The 17,115-nt window shown below is 35.3% G+C and overlaps 1 long non-coding RNA gene across 1 annotated transcript; it reads left to right on the forward strand.

The window, feature by feature from the left end:
- The first annotated feature begins 28 nt into the window (after nucleotides 1–28).
- On the forward strand, nucleotides 29–2,803 carry LOC127902131 (uncharacterized). The gene is made up of 2 exons (XR_008054667.1): nucleotides 29–1,350; nucleotides 2,567–2,803. It is a non-coding gene; the product is annotated as an uncharacterized LOC127902131 (long non-coding RNA).
- Nucleotides 2,804–17,115: the final 14,312 nt, after the last annotated feature.

A 17,115-nucleotide genomic window follows, 5' to 3' on the forward strand; every position in this document is an offset into this window, starting at 1 on the left:
TACTCTCTTTTTCCCTTTATTCATAATTCTCCCTTAGCCGAGGCCTTATGGGAAAAAAATTACCATTTTTTCTTTTCTTTTCTTTTCTGCTATTCTTTTCTGTGTATCGCGAAACAGAGAAAGCTCCCATGAGGTTGCGGTAAAGCCGGAGGCATGCAACACTACCGCAGGATCCTCTTCGACAAAATACCAACCGGGGTAGTTTGGTAAATCCGGTATGAGTTCCTCAACAAATTCCACTGACTCATATCGTCAACATCAACAGAGAATTCTGCTGAGAAGAAGATCAAGGAGGCTAGTGGCGCTGTTCTGCTTACTGCTTAGGTTATTTTGGTAACTTTACCTGGTTTATAAGGCATTTTATTTTGTTGTGGGATCTTTTTTGAGATTTATTTAAATCAAAATGATTTTTTTTTTTGGTATATCGAGCTCCGCTAATTATTAAATGACAGGAATAAGTCGCACCATTGATTCTTTGATGAGACCTGCATTGTGTTGACTACAGGCAAGCTTGTACTGAATTTATATTAAAAACATAATCTTATTTTGAGTTTTAATTGATTAAAAAAGAAGAAGAAGAAGAAAACAATTACTATCCAAATTCCTAATTCAAATTTGTTACTAATGTGAAAATTACACCATTTCAATCACTCATATACTTGTACACTAATAATAATCTGTTTGAATGAAATTACCTTTAAGCACAACTAATTAACCGAGCGTAGCTAATTAGTCATAAATACACCCTGCATCGACTGTTAATTGAGTACAAGTAATAATAGGAGGCAAGGTTTAATGTTTAGTTGATAAAAATTTGTCATCCCCATATGAAATTAATTGGTTTCCATTTACTTAAACAACAACATATTATCTACTTTATTTTGATTGTAATGCACATGCTAAAAAAAAAGTAAGAACGTTAAATCAACAAAAAATTTGGTGAAAAAGTTAAATAGAAAAAGCACCATCCACAAAGGACCAATAATTTTGCCAATGTCCACATCATGGGGTCCAATGTCCCTAAATCGTAGTATTGATATCTAATCAGCTTCTTCTTGCAGTTGTATACCACCTCATATTTCCACACTGCCTCTCTTTCTCTTTGCATTTTCATATATTATATACACACACACACACACACACACACACGTATGCATACCCTCTCTATTGATCACGATCTAGCTTATTGATGGTTGCAAGGGAAGTTACATGCAAAGCAAAAGGAGACAGCACAAGGCAAACGGGCAATTAAACCAAGGCATCACAGCCACAGCCGTGCCTCCACCACCACAACCACCATTTTCTTGTGACTCCTTGGCTGGGAAATTTTAGTCTCTCTCACAGTCACAGGTATGTATATGTAAATGCTTTCCAATAATTTCTTTGTTATAGGTGAAACTAGGGTTCAAATAATTAACTAAAGATGGTAACTCTTTTCTTAAAAAAAAAAGAAAGTGTGTGCGTATAATACATACGCACTTTATGCTTATTATGATATAATTAATCCTACACTTTTTTTCTTATTTCTTTTTAAGGAAATAACGTGCTTCTGAGCGGATTAGTAATTGTGGATGAATTGTAATGTTTAAATTTCGCTGATTTTTTGTTAGAATTTTAAAGGAAATGGTATGGATGCCTGTGTTAGATATTAAACAAAAAAAAAACATTTTTTTAGTTTCATTTGTTTATTTATTTTTCTCTCGACCGAAAATTTGCTTTTTCAAAATCTCTATTTGTACAACCAATAAGGGTATGGTATCATCTTTGAAGCAACTGGGTCTTTGACACTTCCTAATTATTTGATTCTTTTAGACATTATGGCCTTAAAATTGTAAATGAAATTTATTTATAAGTATGTTCTTAAATCTTTTAGTTAGTTGTTATACTTAATCTTTTTCAAAATATGCTTGCATTCATAGTTTTTTTTAATTATTTCCCTGAATAAGTGTGTATTTTGAAAAATTAAAGACTCCACTAATGAAGTCAAATCAATGCCATTGCTATTGCACCCTCATTAATTATTTACGCCCCTCTCTCTTAACAAATAGATCATACAAGTACTGTAATTAAGCAACAAATTAAACCAATGGCTGCAGTCACTGATCATACAACTTATTCTCTTTACACTTTCGAAAACTAACATACTTTTACTTTTTTCTTCTCTTGCATCATCTTAATCGTCGAAAAAAACAATTCATTACCTCAATGCTGTTAGTATATTAAAGAATAAATACCCGAACTAAGATTTTTCTTTTTACGGTATTAGAGAAACAATATAAGAATCCTATCGAAAGACATATATATTTGATATTTTAAATAACCATAACTAATATTCAAATTCTATTATCTTTTTTCTTACTATATTTGCGTCAAATATACGGTGTGAGTTTGTGTTAAATATAAAAAGGGCTAAACAAAAATATGTGTGTGGGACTTCAAAATGTCTTGAGTTGCATCTGTATTTTTAATTTTCTCAGCAGTTCTGGCTGTTTGTTAAGAGAAACCCAGTCAGCAAATATTCCAATAAAAAATCTAAATTCTCCTTAATTTATTTGGCTTCATATAGGTACTCATCCATATTGTGCTTATCTCAAATCTTGGCTTCTTCATTTGTATTGGTTTGGCTTTAGCTTCTGAAGGTATATGCGGGTGGGCTTCATAGCAGTTTCATTTATTCTTCATTAATTTCTTGTCAGCTTGATCATTTGCTTGGCTTCTTGCTTTGGCTTTATGTCAATTTTGGAAAAGGCTCACTTCGTCCATATCGTCATTTTTTCTTTTAATCATAAATAAAGTTTCCTCATCCCATCAAGATTTTCCCAAAAATAAAGGTCCTCATCCATGTTAATTAGTCAAAAAGAAAAAGTCATTACTGGTTAAAGTTAAGTCATATTTTGCATTTTGCATTTTGCATATAGGTTTGACTGTTTGATAAAGTTAATGCGTTGGGAATTTCATGATTGCGACTGTTAATATCCTTGGAGCACACTCCAAAATTCCTCATTCTACAATCTCAATTAAAAGATTGCTAGTGCTGAAACCAACACCGCCTGTGATCCCTAATCATCGATATTGTTGCTCTTTGAGTCCTAATTATAAACGATTACTCTTCATTAGCCTCTCTAGGTGTGGACTGAGCATGCACATGCTAAACAACAACCGACTCACATAAAGAAAAACCCTTGAGCGATACTGAAAGAGAATTAAATTTCATTTGCATATTCAAATTATGTGAATGTTTTTACATATATTTATTATATATTTCACAACAAAATTTATGATACTAGCAATATAATTTTTTTTTTTCTCTTCTCTGAATAACCTCGACCAAGCGAGCATCTCCTATTAACAAAGTATCATTACACCAAATTAGGTGGGCCAAAATGAGCCTTAATCGTTTAAATTTCTGAGTAGCTATTATAGCAAAGAAGAAATCAATAAAGGAAATGGCTGAAACAACGTAAACTAATGAAAATGGTGATAACGGAAACCATTAGTATCATGAGAAAGCATCTTTGCAATATGAATGTTAATGATGCAGTTCATTTAGTCCAAATTAAAACAGATTCCAATTAAAGCTTTCGTGAATACCTTAGTAAAAATGCAAGAAATCCAGAAAATGAAAAAGCTAGCATCATATTTTCTGGGTTGCTGCAAACTGGCACTTCTCTATTATCTAGGGTTTTACATCTCAGGCAGTACTAGAAAGTTTAAACATCATCCATTTCATCCAATAACAAAGTGTCTAAATTAAATACAATTTACCATATAAACCAATGAAATTTTTGTACCTAATAACAAAGACAAACTCTGACTTTAATTAATCAAATAATGTCTGATACTGCTGCTGGTGGCGGCTGCTCTGTGGAGGGGGAAGAGATGATTAAGTTGTTGTTACTAGCTTCATGAAACCAATTGTTATTCCGAATGTGGGTTAAAACCGACTCCATAACATTTTTGTAAATCCAACTACGAGCACCCTTGTACAATTTTCCATCTTCATACACCACCACAATAAAAATAGCTGCGCAGATCCAAGAAATGCACAAAATGATATAACCAATTACCTGCGGAACAAGGGTGGAGACTAAAGAGACTGTAGAAAGTGATCCGGAGACAACAGCAATAACAGAAGAATTTGCTTGGTGATCATGCATTCGGGAGTTGATATCAGCAACAAGTGCAAAGCAGTACACCCCCAATCCCACAAGAAATGCCCACATATTAATGCCATGCTTTTCGAATAAGGGCTTGTTTGTTCCTTCGACATTAGCAGCCACAAGAGTGAGTAGAACTGGAATCAGAAACCCAAATATGTCAACATGCGGCCTTAAGGCAAAGGATTTTATTAGGGTATTTCTGTCTCTGCAAAAGAAAAGAACAAATATAACAGCTTAGGGTTTTGTTTTCGCATGCACTTTCTTAGAATGTTCACTATGAATAATTAAAAGAAGAAAGAACAATTTTGTACAGAAGTGAGATCAAAGAACTAAAACTATTGATTCTTGAATTAACCCTTGACTACTAGATACTTTTTCTTAATTTCTACCAACACAAGTCCAGAACGATTCATGATGATCAGAACAGAAGTGCAAATCATGATATTGAAACTCAAATTCATAACAAAACGCCACCAGGGTCTCCACCGGCTCATCCTCTTAAACCCTTGACCATACCAAATCCTCCACGCGCCTCAGTTAGCAGGGCCACCGGTTGAAGATGATGTAGCTTTGTCCATTTTAGTTCTAAGCAGCTCTAGGCAACCTCCCATTCCGCCTAAATATGTGGTGGTTGGAGATTCAACTTTCATAACTCGCCAGTCGTCGTAAACGGCGGCGGCGAGTGGTAATTAAGTTAGTATTCACTCTACCTCACTATCTAAAGAACAAAGTTAATAATGAGAGAAAACATATGCATGTATTGGCATTAATTTAAGTAAAAAAAAAAATCACAAGTTTAACTGTTTTAGAAAATAACCATACCCAAGACGAGAGCAGTGCTCGCAGCTCGGAATCGGCATTGTGTATAGTGTTGTGTTTATTCAACTGAAGAGAAAGAGAGAGTGACCTTCAAAATAGAAGCCAAGAGAAGAGAAGAAATGTGCCCTAAAACAAAGCCATGAGAGAGGGAAAGAGACACGAAAACCCCTTGACTGAGACCTCTGTTTTCTTTAGTTTGCTTTAGATCATTTAAAGGCCCGGCTAAGAATCTTTTTTGGCTTAATTGGACACGCATTTTATTCTTTTTGCATTGCGTGATAAAACATTCTCAGCTTAACAGTAAATCTAACTTTATAAGTAGAAATATGCTACTTAAGGTTGGAGTAATTATCAATTGGAAAAAAAAAAAAAAAGCGGGGTGTTTATGAAATCTCTAAATAATTCTAATAGTAAATCTTAATAATACACAGCAATCTTAATCGTAGACTGCAATAAATATATGCGTAATAAAAGATTGTAAAAAAAATGAAAGAGATAGGTTTGTAAATGGGGTTGTTGCGAAAGAAAGAGAGAGGAATTCAAGTTATAAATAAGAGATACGCCGTCCTTATCTATGTGTGTCCCCAAACTGGGGTTAGAGTTCAAGTGAGTTAATACATTTTTGCTTCTTTACCCTCCCAGTGTCAGCTTCATTCTCTTTCAACAGTACATATGCAAATTATTTAATTAAACATGTTATTTTTTTTTATTACATGAGACTATTGCTCAGATTACAACTCATATTACATGAGAATATAACTGATATTTACAAATCAGACTATGACTGGAACCAACTTACATCAATGCTAATGGAGCGCTGCCCAGATTTTAACCCTCTCAAATATTCGAGAGATGTCTACTCCTCACTCTTAGGTAAGAGAGCAGACTGCTTTCACTCAAATTTAATTGAGGAAGGAAATACCCCACAAGTGGGGGTTGGCAACTGCTACCCTCCAACTTGAAGGGCAACAGCCCTGACCAGTGGCTAATTAAACTTGTTATTTGGAACTCCTTAAATGGGTCCCTTGTAGGCCCTTGTGGATTCCAAATTAACTGTACACCGTTTAAGTAGCCAAACAAGACTAACGCGGTTTAAAATACGTTTGCGAGGGCCCGCTGTGGCCAAGCATGTGCTTTCATTCCCCTTTATCACTTGAAATAAAGCACGATGGAAAGATTTTATTCCACAGAAAATTTGATCTTACTGAAATGACAAGTGATTTAAAGTTATCGACGGTCTAAGCGAAAATTATTTTTATGGTAAAAATTACTTTTATGTTACCACATGATGCCGTGTGATCGGTAGCACCTCTACACATATTTCCATCACCATTATATTAGCTTAAATTGAGGTTATTACTTGTAATTTTAAACAGATAATATCTATTTTTTCGTGTGATAAGATAAATTAAGTAGGAGATTAAATTTTTGAGGGTAAGTGTAGCTTAACAAAATATTATCTACAAAAGGGCAAGGATAGAAATGGGGGCAGACCCAAAAAAAAAAAAAAAAACAACCAAATCAAAGCAAGTGCAAGCAAAGGGAACAGAACAATAAACTAAAGGAACAAAGCAAGAAAGAAGCCAAGCAGCAAAGAAGCTAAAGAAGCCAAGGCAGCAAATAACTCGAAGAAGCCAAGAAGTGTTTAAAGCAAGAACGAAGCCTAAAAATAAAATGGAAGCGATAAGAGAAGCCGTATATGACAAGGAGAGAAAAGAATCCAGCAAGCTTAATTCTTATAACAAGCTTCATCAATAACCCGTTCTTTGACAAGCATAATTGAGCTGCATAGTTTTATGTCACAACCCTGCACATGCCAACAATTTAGAGAGAAAAAGAGAGGGACATGGAATTATGCAAACAAGCCATAGGTGGAACCCAGCTCCTGCCCACCACCACATCATCGGCAGCACTGAACAATGCTGGTCAGGATGACGCCGTTGCTAAACATTTGTGAATTTGACACCGAAACTAATTGCTTCTGAGGACGTGCTTGCATCCTAAAGCTTTTTAGCCTATATTGGTACTAGCGTGGTCACTTTCTGCGTGCACTGCTTCTTGATCAGCAGGTAGGTAATTCGATACTCCGGCCTCACCCGACCTTGGCTGGCCTATGACCACTGATTGGGTGCAAGCGGCGCTCCTTCCTTTGTTCATCCTTGTTGGATGCAGAGCAATAATCTTGATCACCACAAACATATATTACATTTCGCTGATGCTCTAACAAGTCATTTTTGCACACCGGATCCATTGCTCATATCCTGGGAGCCAATATTCAGGGCACAACAGAGCCCAATATTCAAAACGCATACAATAAATACGTGGAGTTTTCTTGTGTCCCAAGCAAACTACTGCTTCGCCTTTGCACCTGACATAAAGTCTTTCTGTAAAAAGGAAAGCACCACCAAACGCTCTGGCATTATTGCTGTTGCACAAGGACATCACTTTCAGTAATCTTGATGGTCTCCACTTTTCTTCCGAGCTTCTCCATAGGTCTTATCTGTGTATTCATCTCATGGGCTTGTGCTGCTGTTATCGTTGTGTATCATCAATATGGCAGATTGTTTATTAATTGGTGCTTGTCTTCAGCTTTACCACGAAACCTTGAAGCCATTTTTCACCAACATTTGGATTTGTGATGCGGCGGAAGCTTAAAGTTCAAAATATTCCATTGATTCTAGAGAATGCCGGAATAAAAGAACAACTAAACTCACGTTGATTCAAAAGAATGCCGTGAATTTAGGGATTAAGGCTCGTTGATTCCGCAGAATACCGAGAATTAACTGAACTCAAATACTCACAAAGAGATTTGGAAATTGAAAATATTATTAAAATCGAACATGCCTTCAAAGGCTACAAGAGGAAGCTATTTATAGTAGCAGTAATTATCCTAAATCACTAAGGGAAAATAAAATTCTAAATTGAAAAGGAAACAAAATTCTAAAATGGAAAGGAAATTAAAAGTCCTTAATTAATTAGGAAACATATCCTAGTATAAATTCCTATTCTGCATCATTCCCCCCAGGATGGAGAGAATTCGCCCTCGAATTCAGATTATCAGCAACATCATCTTCATCATGATCACCTTTGTAAGGAATAAGATGCTTGGCATTGAACACATCTGCTGTGCGGATATCACTAGGAAGCTTTGGTCTGTATGCATTAGGATTTATCTTCTCAAAAATTTCTAAAGGTCCAATTTTCTTAGCAAAAAGCTTGTTGTACTCGCCAACTAAGAACCTATCTTTAGTTAAGACAGCCCAAACAAGATCGCCCACTTGAAATTCTAAAGCTCGACGCTTTTTGTCTGCCACAATTTTATAACCCTCGGTCGTCTGCTTCAAAGACTCTTGCGTAGTTTCATGAATTTTCTTAAGCTGCTCAATAAAGTCTTCTGCTTCACTACTTTTGCGAACTAAATCTGAAACTGGAGCCAAGTCGATGGGAGCTCGTGGATTATATTCGTAATTAACCTGAAAAAGACTTAAACCAGTACTGCGCTTAACTGCACGGTTATAAGCAAATTCGACTTGATATAACTTTTGATCCCACATCTTTAGGTTATTGCCAACTAGACTACGTAGATGGTTTCCTAAAGAGCGGTTGACAACTTTGGTTTGACCATCTGTTTGTGGGTGGTAAGCATTACTGAAATTCAGGCGAGTGTTAGTCAACTTCCATAATGTCTTCAAAAAATGGCTAAGAAACTGTGTATCCCAATCAGATACTATAGAACTCGGTAAACCATGTAATCTATAGACTTCTTTGAAGAATAGATGAGCAACAGTTAAAGCGTCTGTAGTCTTCTTGCAAGCAATGAAGTGAGTCATTTTCGAGAATCGATCAACAACAACAAATATTGAATCCATACCCCTCTGAGTGCGGGGTAATCCCAAAACAAAATCCATGCTAATGTTAGCCCAAGGTTGTGTTGGAATCGGCAGCGGCATATATAACCCAACATTAGTTGCTACACCCTTGGAAACTTGACAAATGCGACAAGTCTCGACATAGTGATAAACTTCACGCCTTATAGTAGGCTAAAAATAAGTGTTGGCGATTAGAGCCAAAGTTTTGTCACGACCCATGTGCCCTTCGTTATGTAACTTTACAATGATTTTCAATCTCAAACTTGAGTCAGGAACACATAACTGATTACTCTTGAAAAGGAATCCGTCATGTAAATGATAATCTGAGCGAAACCCTGCAACAACGTCTTCTAATATAAGAGCAAAGTAAGGATCAGAAGCATATAACTCTCGAAATGTGTCAAATCCGAGAACTTGATTATGCATCTGTGTCAATAAAGAAGTTCGTCGACTAAGTGCATCTGCTACCCGATTGGATTCGCCAGAGGTATGCTTCACCACAAAAGTAAACTGTTGAAGGAATGCTGTCCACGTGGCATGTCTGTGAGAGAGCTTGTCTTGACTATTGAGGTACTTTAATGCGGCATGGTCAGTGTATAAAACAAAGTCTTTATGAATTAAATAATGTCGCCAATGTTTTAACGCTTGGACTACTGCATAAAATTCCACGTCATAAGTGCTGTAGCGTGCCTTTGCTCTGTTCAACTTCTCACTGAAATAAGTTATAGGCTTACCATGTTGGCTAAGAACAGCTCCAATGCCTACCTTAGAAGCATCACAATGTACCTCAAAAGTGAGCGAAAAATCTGGTAGGGCAAGTACTGGGGTAGTAATAAACTTTTCTTTGATAATCTTGAATGCCTTAGTAGTTGCCTCTATCCAAGAGAATTGTCCTTCTTTCATGCAATCCGTGATTGGTGCCATCATAATACTGAAATGAGGAATGAATCACCTGTAATGTAGAACCTGGTACCAAATCAATTTGGTGTTGTATATCCCGAAGAGGTGGTAAACCCTGTGGTAGCTCATTAGGGAACAAATCTTTGAAATTCCTCCAGAATAGGTGTTACAGCTTCAGGAATCTTCGAATCATCGTTACTCTCTTTTCTCAATAAAATATAGACTCTCTTTGTCTCTGCTACAACATCTATAAATTGCTTCTTGCCTAACAAATAATTACCCAAGTCCTGCTGGAGAGTAAACTCCTTGTTAGATAGGAGAATGATCTTAGTGTTGTTAAACATAAAGCTGTAGGTGTTTCTCTCCCCATCATGCACTACGTTTCGATCATATTACCAATGTCTACCCAGTAATAGATGACAAGCATCCGTAGCCACAATACACACCAAATTTTGTCTTTATAAATTGAACAAATGGATAAAGAAACTAAGCAACATTTCGATATTGTCACTTGATTTCCTTTCTTCAGCAATGTGAGCTTGTATGGAGTTTGATGAGGTTCTGTCTTTAAATTTAGCTTTGTTACGGCTTCTTCCGAAATGACATTCTCGTAACTGCCTGAGTCTATGACCATACGACATACTTTACCCCCAATTGTGCAAGTAGTCTAAAAGATATTTTGTTGTAGCCACTTGTCTTTGTCTTCACCTTTAAGAGTGAAGAATGTGCGGTTCACGATCAACATTGGTCCGTTATCACCATGTTCTTCAACAGATTGAGCGCTACCACTACTATCAAAAGTTGGCTCTACAGCGAACTCTTCAGTTTCTTCCTCCTGGTAGTCTTCACTTTTCTCTGTGCCTACGAATAAGCCTTTACTATATTTTCCTCCCTTTTTACATTCTGTCATTTGGTACCCATTTTCTCCGCAATTAAAACAGCGTAATTCCGAACCCGAGGATTGGGTTTTACTGCTTTAACCGATTTCACTAGGTTTACTAGTTTTATTTGGAGGATTTGGAGGAGTGAAATTACGAAATCGGGAAGCTGGGTTTGAAATATCACGAACAACACTTCGAGCACCCCGAAAGCTTGAGTCATTAGTACGCCGGCTAAATTGCTTCTCCAACTGCAAGGCTTGTTGGTGTGCCTCTGAAACAGATTATGGGTCAAGTAAATTTAATTGGTCTTGAAACTGAGATCGTAGGCCTCCAATGTAGCGGAAAACCTGTTGTTCTTCTGTCTTTGTCAAGTCATTGCGTGCCACCAACCAGTGGAATTCTGTGGTGTAATCATCCACTGATCGATTACCTTGCCTTAAATTCTGTAACTGTTGGTATAATAGTTTGGCGTAATTATGAGGCAAGAATGCTCCATGCAAGTGCTTCTTCAACTTTTCCCAAGAATCAATCTTCTTTTTACCTTGCCTAATTCTTGTGAGCTTAGTTTGTTGCCACCAAGCTACTGCTCTTCCACGAAGTCGAGTTCCAGCAAGTGAAACTAGTTTATTTTCAGGAACTTCTTTGTATTCGAAAACTTCCTCAATGGTATTAATCCAATCCAAAAATTCTTCAGGTCGACCACTTCCTTGAAATTTGAGAATGTCAATTCTCAACCCAGATTCCCATCTTCTATCATCAGTAGACTCAGTTCTAGGTCGACGCCCAGAGAATGAGTTAGCAAAACTTTCACTTGATTTGTCTTCACGTTCTGGAGTACGATGGCGTTCGTCAAGTAACTATGTCATTCGTGCCATTTGTGTAGCTAACATATCAATCCTAGCTGTCATGCTAGCCAGAGCTTCATCTTTAGAAACATCTTCTTGATTGTAAGTTGCAGTATGAGCATCACAAGCTTTTCTTGGAGGCATTTTTCAAATTCGGGTTTAAAAAGGTAGTGGGGCTAAACTGAAAGTAAAAAAAAGTTTAGGCCAAAACTATAATTAAGCAAAAGTTTTAGATTTCCGAGGACGGTGGTTGGAAATCGAGCAAGGAAGGGTGGATCTGAAAGATTTTGTTTTGATGAGTATGATGGTGGTGGTGGTTTGTCCGAAAAAGTGGTGTTTTGGCCGGAAATTTTAGATAAATCCGGCGATTTTTAGGGCTTTGGTTTCCGGCGGTTTGAGCGTCGATCGGCGGTGAGGAATGGTGGGAAAGGTTCAGTTGATGGAGAGGAATGGACTGATAGTGGTGAACGGAGGTGGCGGCGATCGCGACTGTTTTGGCTTTTTTTGGGGCGATCTGTGGCTAATCGACAGTGGAAGATGCTTGGGGTTTGATGGCTGGCGATTTATGATCCGTTTAGTGGTGGTTGCGTCCGGATCGGTGACGGAAAACGAAAGCCGACAGCCTTGGACGGTGGGCCCGGGCTGAAGCTTTTGTTTCTGTTCTGTTTTGGTTTTTTTTTTTTAAACTAAACGGAAAAAATCAAAAAAAGGAAAAAAGAAAAGGTTTGGTAGTAGATGGAGTTAGATTGGTGATATCAGGTTTTAGCTCTGATACCAAACTGATGCAGTGGAAGCTTAAGTTCAAAATATTCCGTTGATTCTAGAGAATGCCGGAATAAAAGAACAACTAAACTCACGTTGATTCAAAAGAATGCCGTGAATTTAGGGGTTAAGACTCGTTAATTCCGCAGAATACCGAGAATTAACTGAACTCAAATACTCACAAAGAGATTTGAAAATTGAAAATATTATTGAAATCGAACATGCCTTCAAAGACTACAAGAGGAAGCTATTTATAGTAGCAGTAATTATCCTAAATCACTAAGGGAAAACAAAATTCTAAATTGAAAATGAAACAAAATTCTAAAATGGAAAGGAAATTAAAAGTTCTTAATTAATTAAGAAACATATCCTAGTATAAATATCTATTCTGCATCAATTTGGTTCCAAGCTAAAAAAGCCATCTCCTTAACAAAGCGGCAAGGAACGTAAGTAGAAGTGTAGAACAAGTAGTCAACAAGTTAAATAACATCTTTATGCAGAAACAGGACGCTTAAGAAATTAATTTCATTTTAATTGTATGCACGCTTGATTTTATAGAAATTAAATTAAATTTTCTTTAGAATTTTATCAAATATATGTAATGGTTGTTTCTAATACGAACTCTGTGTTAGTTTATGATCATGTTCTCGTCTTCGATCTCTTTGTGCCTTTATCTTCTATTTCAGCACAACTAATAACTTCTCAACTGAGCGTATAGCAACTCGCAACTCTACTTTATATACGTAAAGAAAGATGATAAATAATTCGGATCCAGTTGAAAGAAAGATCCAGAATATGAATAAAAGAAAGAAAGATCCAGAATATGAAAAAAAAAAGAAAATACAGTAAGACAGAGAGAGATCCACGTAAGAAGCAAGCACATGACAATATTGGCCCGATGATGTGGACTTGAGCAAAGGTGACTTCCCTGCGACTCGAACTGGGGAGCAAACCCAGTCAAGTCACTTAAGGAGACTCCATTGCTAGTGGAGTCAACACTTTGTTAGTAGTTAAGTTTTTAAGTAGTTCACTTTTTTGCTTTTTGGTTAATTTCTCATGATTAAATAACTAACGAAGAATTTAAGCTCCATATTAACTTTATTATTGAAGGATAAATGTGGTTATGAACATAGAAAACTCTTTATATATATATATATATATATATTTATTTATGTATGTACCTTTAATAAACACATCACATTATTGTAACAGTGAAGATATAATAGTACAGAGAACTGAAAAAAAAAATTCTGTTATTGTCTTAATGTTAGATATATAAGTAATTAGAAAAAAAAAAAAAAAGGCAGGGACTTTCTGTGTCAAAAGTGAAAAAATTAAAACCCAAGTATCATTCCTCCTAGCGTTCAACTACCAGTAAGTCATTATAGAATAATTCACTTACAAAATATCAAGACAAAACTTTAATTTCTATCCATAATTATATTAATGAATTAAAATTTTTACTGAAAATATATTAAATTAAGCTTTTTCTCTTGAAGAGAAACAATGGAGTGGGAAATCAAATAAAAATAAGAAGACGACTAATTTGAGAGTATTTTTTTTAATTAATTAGATCAAGCATAATAAAGGAAGAAGACAGTAATTAAAGGAGTTTGTTTTTCATTTTTATTTATTCAAAGTGTCAAATATTTTTCAATTATATCGGTTAAACTTTATCTAATTATACAACTAAGAAACAGTGTTGGTAAGTAGAGCGCGCGTGCGTGCACACACACAAACCTGCTCTTGGGCGGCATATATACTTATTTTTCTTGTCTTCTCTCTTTGTGCCTTAGCTTCTATTTCAACAGAACTAATAACTTCTCAACTGAGCATCTAGCAACTCGCAACTATACTTTATATACTTAAAGAAAGATGATAAATAATTCGGATTCAGTTGAAAAAAAAGAAAATACAGTAAGACAGAGAGAGATCCAAGTAAGAAGCAAGCACATGACAATATTGGCCCGATGATATGGACTTGAGCAAAGTCGCTGGTCCCCTTAATTATTAGATATAATGCTGCAGTTTTTATCTTCTGGTGTGGGAAGTTCTCATCCTGCATCACAAGCAAAATTTTCGGATGTAATAATAATAATAATAATTATCAGATAAAATCTGAAGCAATATCATTTTCACATGCAACCCAGGATGATTGATAGATGATCAGTTGTTAGTTTCTGCTATTAGAACAATTAGATAAATTACAATTATGCAAACATCAAAATTGAGAAAATATTAAAATTATAAGTGCTGGAAAAACCAAGCTTTACAATTTACAATGAGTCATTAGACACACTCCAACTCCCTAATTCGATCAAGTTATAAGCGCTGGAAATAACCCAGTTCCGGTCAACAAAAGTCAAAGCTGCTGGTGTATCCAACTTGCGTTGAGGGATAGTGTGGATTCTTTGATGTATTCAATAATTTCAGAATTGTGTTTAGGCGCATAAGGTGGTATTTTTAGTGAATTGTGGGCCTCGCCTTTGCAGATAGATTCCACTTACGTTGCCTTTGCGTTGCCCTTAGTGCTAACCTTTTCTTTTCTCACTTTGCCTGAATTTCCGAACCCAAAACCAAAACCCTTCAATTCCCGGGACACATTGATCGTATAGAAAGAGGAATGTAAATAATTAATGAGAATTCCATAGCAATGGCAGTAATTTGACTTCATCTGTGGAATCTTTTAGTTTTAGTTCAAGCTTTTGTGATGTTGAAATGGGCCTGCAAATTAAAACATCTTTTTTTTTTTGGGTGTATTGATACACATATGTTCAAGCTAGCATAATGATTTGGTGTTGTAATTTCTTATGCCTTTACTTTTCAAGCATATGGGGTTTTGGATCAGTATTATAAATCATGTTAACAATTTTTAGGCTTGCACATGACAGCCTGTGCCTTAGAAATGATAAAGTATGGGAAGATAGAGATGTTAAAAAAGCAAATTCTTAGTCATGAAGGAATTGAACGAAGTATATGTCCACATAGAGATGTTGAAAAAGCAAGTTCTTCATCAAGAAGAAAATGAAATAAGTAAATAAAACTCAAAATATAATAATAATAATTTACCTTGACTTTTTTATCAGATTAACACATCTATTATATTTACAAAATACTCCAAAAAAAAGCAAAAATTAAAGATTTTACTGTTTATATGAAAAGAATCAAAGTAAAGATGAAATAAAGACAAGAAATCACTAAGCGTGATTGTCTCAATCTTTGCCAATCAAATTAAAAATTAAATGTCGATTAAGATTTAGATTATTTGAGTCAATCTTTGCAAATCAATCAAATTCCAAATGATTATAATTTTAATATTTTCCTTTTCACATTTATAATTTTTTTATAATTTAAACTATTGTGCTCATGAATAAATAAAAGTGACATTTAAATTTTTTCTACAATTCTTAGAAGTTTTATATGACATTAGAATTAGAAGCATGGACAAGTGGGCACACACCGCCTTACTTCATGACAAGAATTAGGTAAAAAAAGGCCTCCACATAATGGGGGTGTCGAGGATATTATCCCACATTAGCTAAGAATAGTTACTAGGCTTCTTAACCCGATCAAGCTTATATTATTGACCTAGTAATTATTTTCAACCAAAATATTCTGCTCAACAAATAGCCACCATGTCAATAGGGATTTTCGGAGCATGGTATGTAAAGGAGAAAGATAATATTTTTTTTCTCATTAAAAAGAAATTTGTTTAACCACAACATGAATCACCATTACCACCATCACAAAGAAAATGATGTCAAAAGAAAAAAGGAATAAGAAAAATCCTCAAAATCAAAGATTTACATGACAGGATCGAAGGAATGGCTTTCTAGATGAAAGAATTTCTTGACACTTAAGAGAAAAATTTATCCTTGATATTAAAGATTTCCTTAAACAAGATGAAAGGAATGGCTTTCTAATTAAAAGAATTCCTCGAATGAATATTTTTGTGGTTATAATTTATGTTATGAAAAAAAAAAGGTATACGTGGAAACAATTGAAAGAGTGGATAAAAGATTCAAAGGAATATTTTCTTTATTTGTTAAACGACACTTGAATGAAGACCATTGCAGAAAATCAAGGATCGACATATTTGAAGTCAAGTTAGGAGTCCGTTATTCTCCCTCGTTAGCTGGAGGGAGGATAAGAAGAATCAAAACAAAGATGAAACAAAGACAATAAATCGTAAAGAGTGATTTTCTCAATTTTTGTCAACCAAATGAAAGATTGATTGTCATCAATATCAAAGATTATTTGAATAAATCTTTGCAAATATTAAAATTTCATTTTTGTATAGTTATAATATTTCCATTTTTATATAAATTAAATCATTGTGCTCGTTAATAAATAAGAGTGAAATTATCTTTTCAACGTGCTTCTATATATAGACTGTCCACGATTATGAGACTACTCAGAAGCATTAAACTCACAGACGGGTCTAGTTTTTTCTTTAATAAAAAAGAAAGTAAAGTTGATGACTAATTAGATAAGAAAATTGAAAGAAAGTATTCTAAAGGAAATTCTTTTTCCTTTTTCCTTTCAAAGGCAGCCATCTTTTTTCCGTACGCTTTTTTTATTTTATAAATTAATAAATCTCCCTTAGCTGAGGCCTCATACAAAAAAAAAAGGGGTTACCATATTTTCTTTTCTGTGTATCGGGAAACACAGAAGCTCCCTGTGGAGGTCATGGTAACGCCGGAGGCATGCAACACCACCACGGGATCCTCTTCGACAGGGTATTTCGGTAAATTCGGTATGAGCTCGGCAACAAATTCCACTGCCCCATCGTCAACATCAACAGAGATAATTCCGCTGAGAAGAAGATCGAGGAGGTTATTTTGGTAACTTTACTGTTTTATAAGAGATTTGTTTAATT

The sequence above is a fragment of the Citrus sinensis genome, chromosome 5, assembly GCF_022201045.2.
Source record: "Citrus sinensis cultivar Valencia sweet orange chromosome 5, DVS_A1.0, whole genome shotgun sequence".
Classification (NCBI taxonomy): domain Eukaryota; kingdom Viridiplantae; phylum Streptophyta; class Magnoliopsida; order Sapindales; family Rutaceae; genus Citrus; species Citrus sinensis.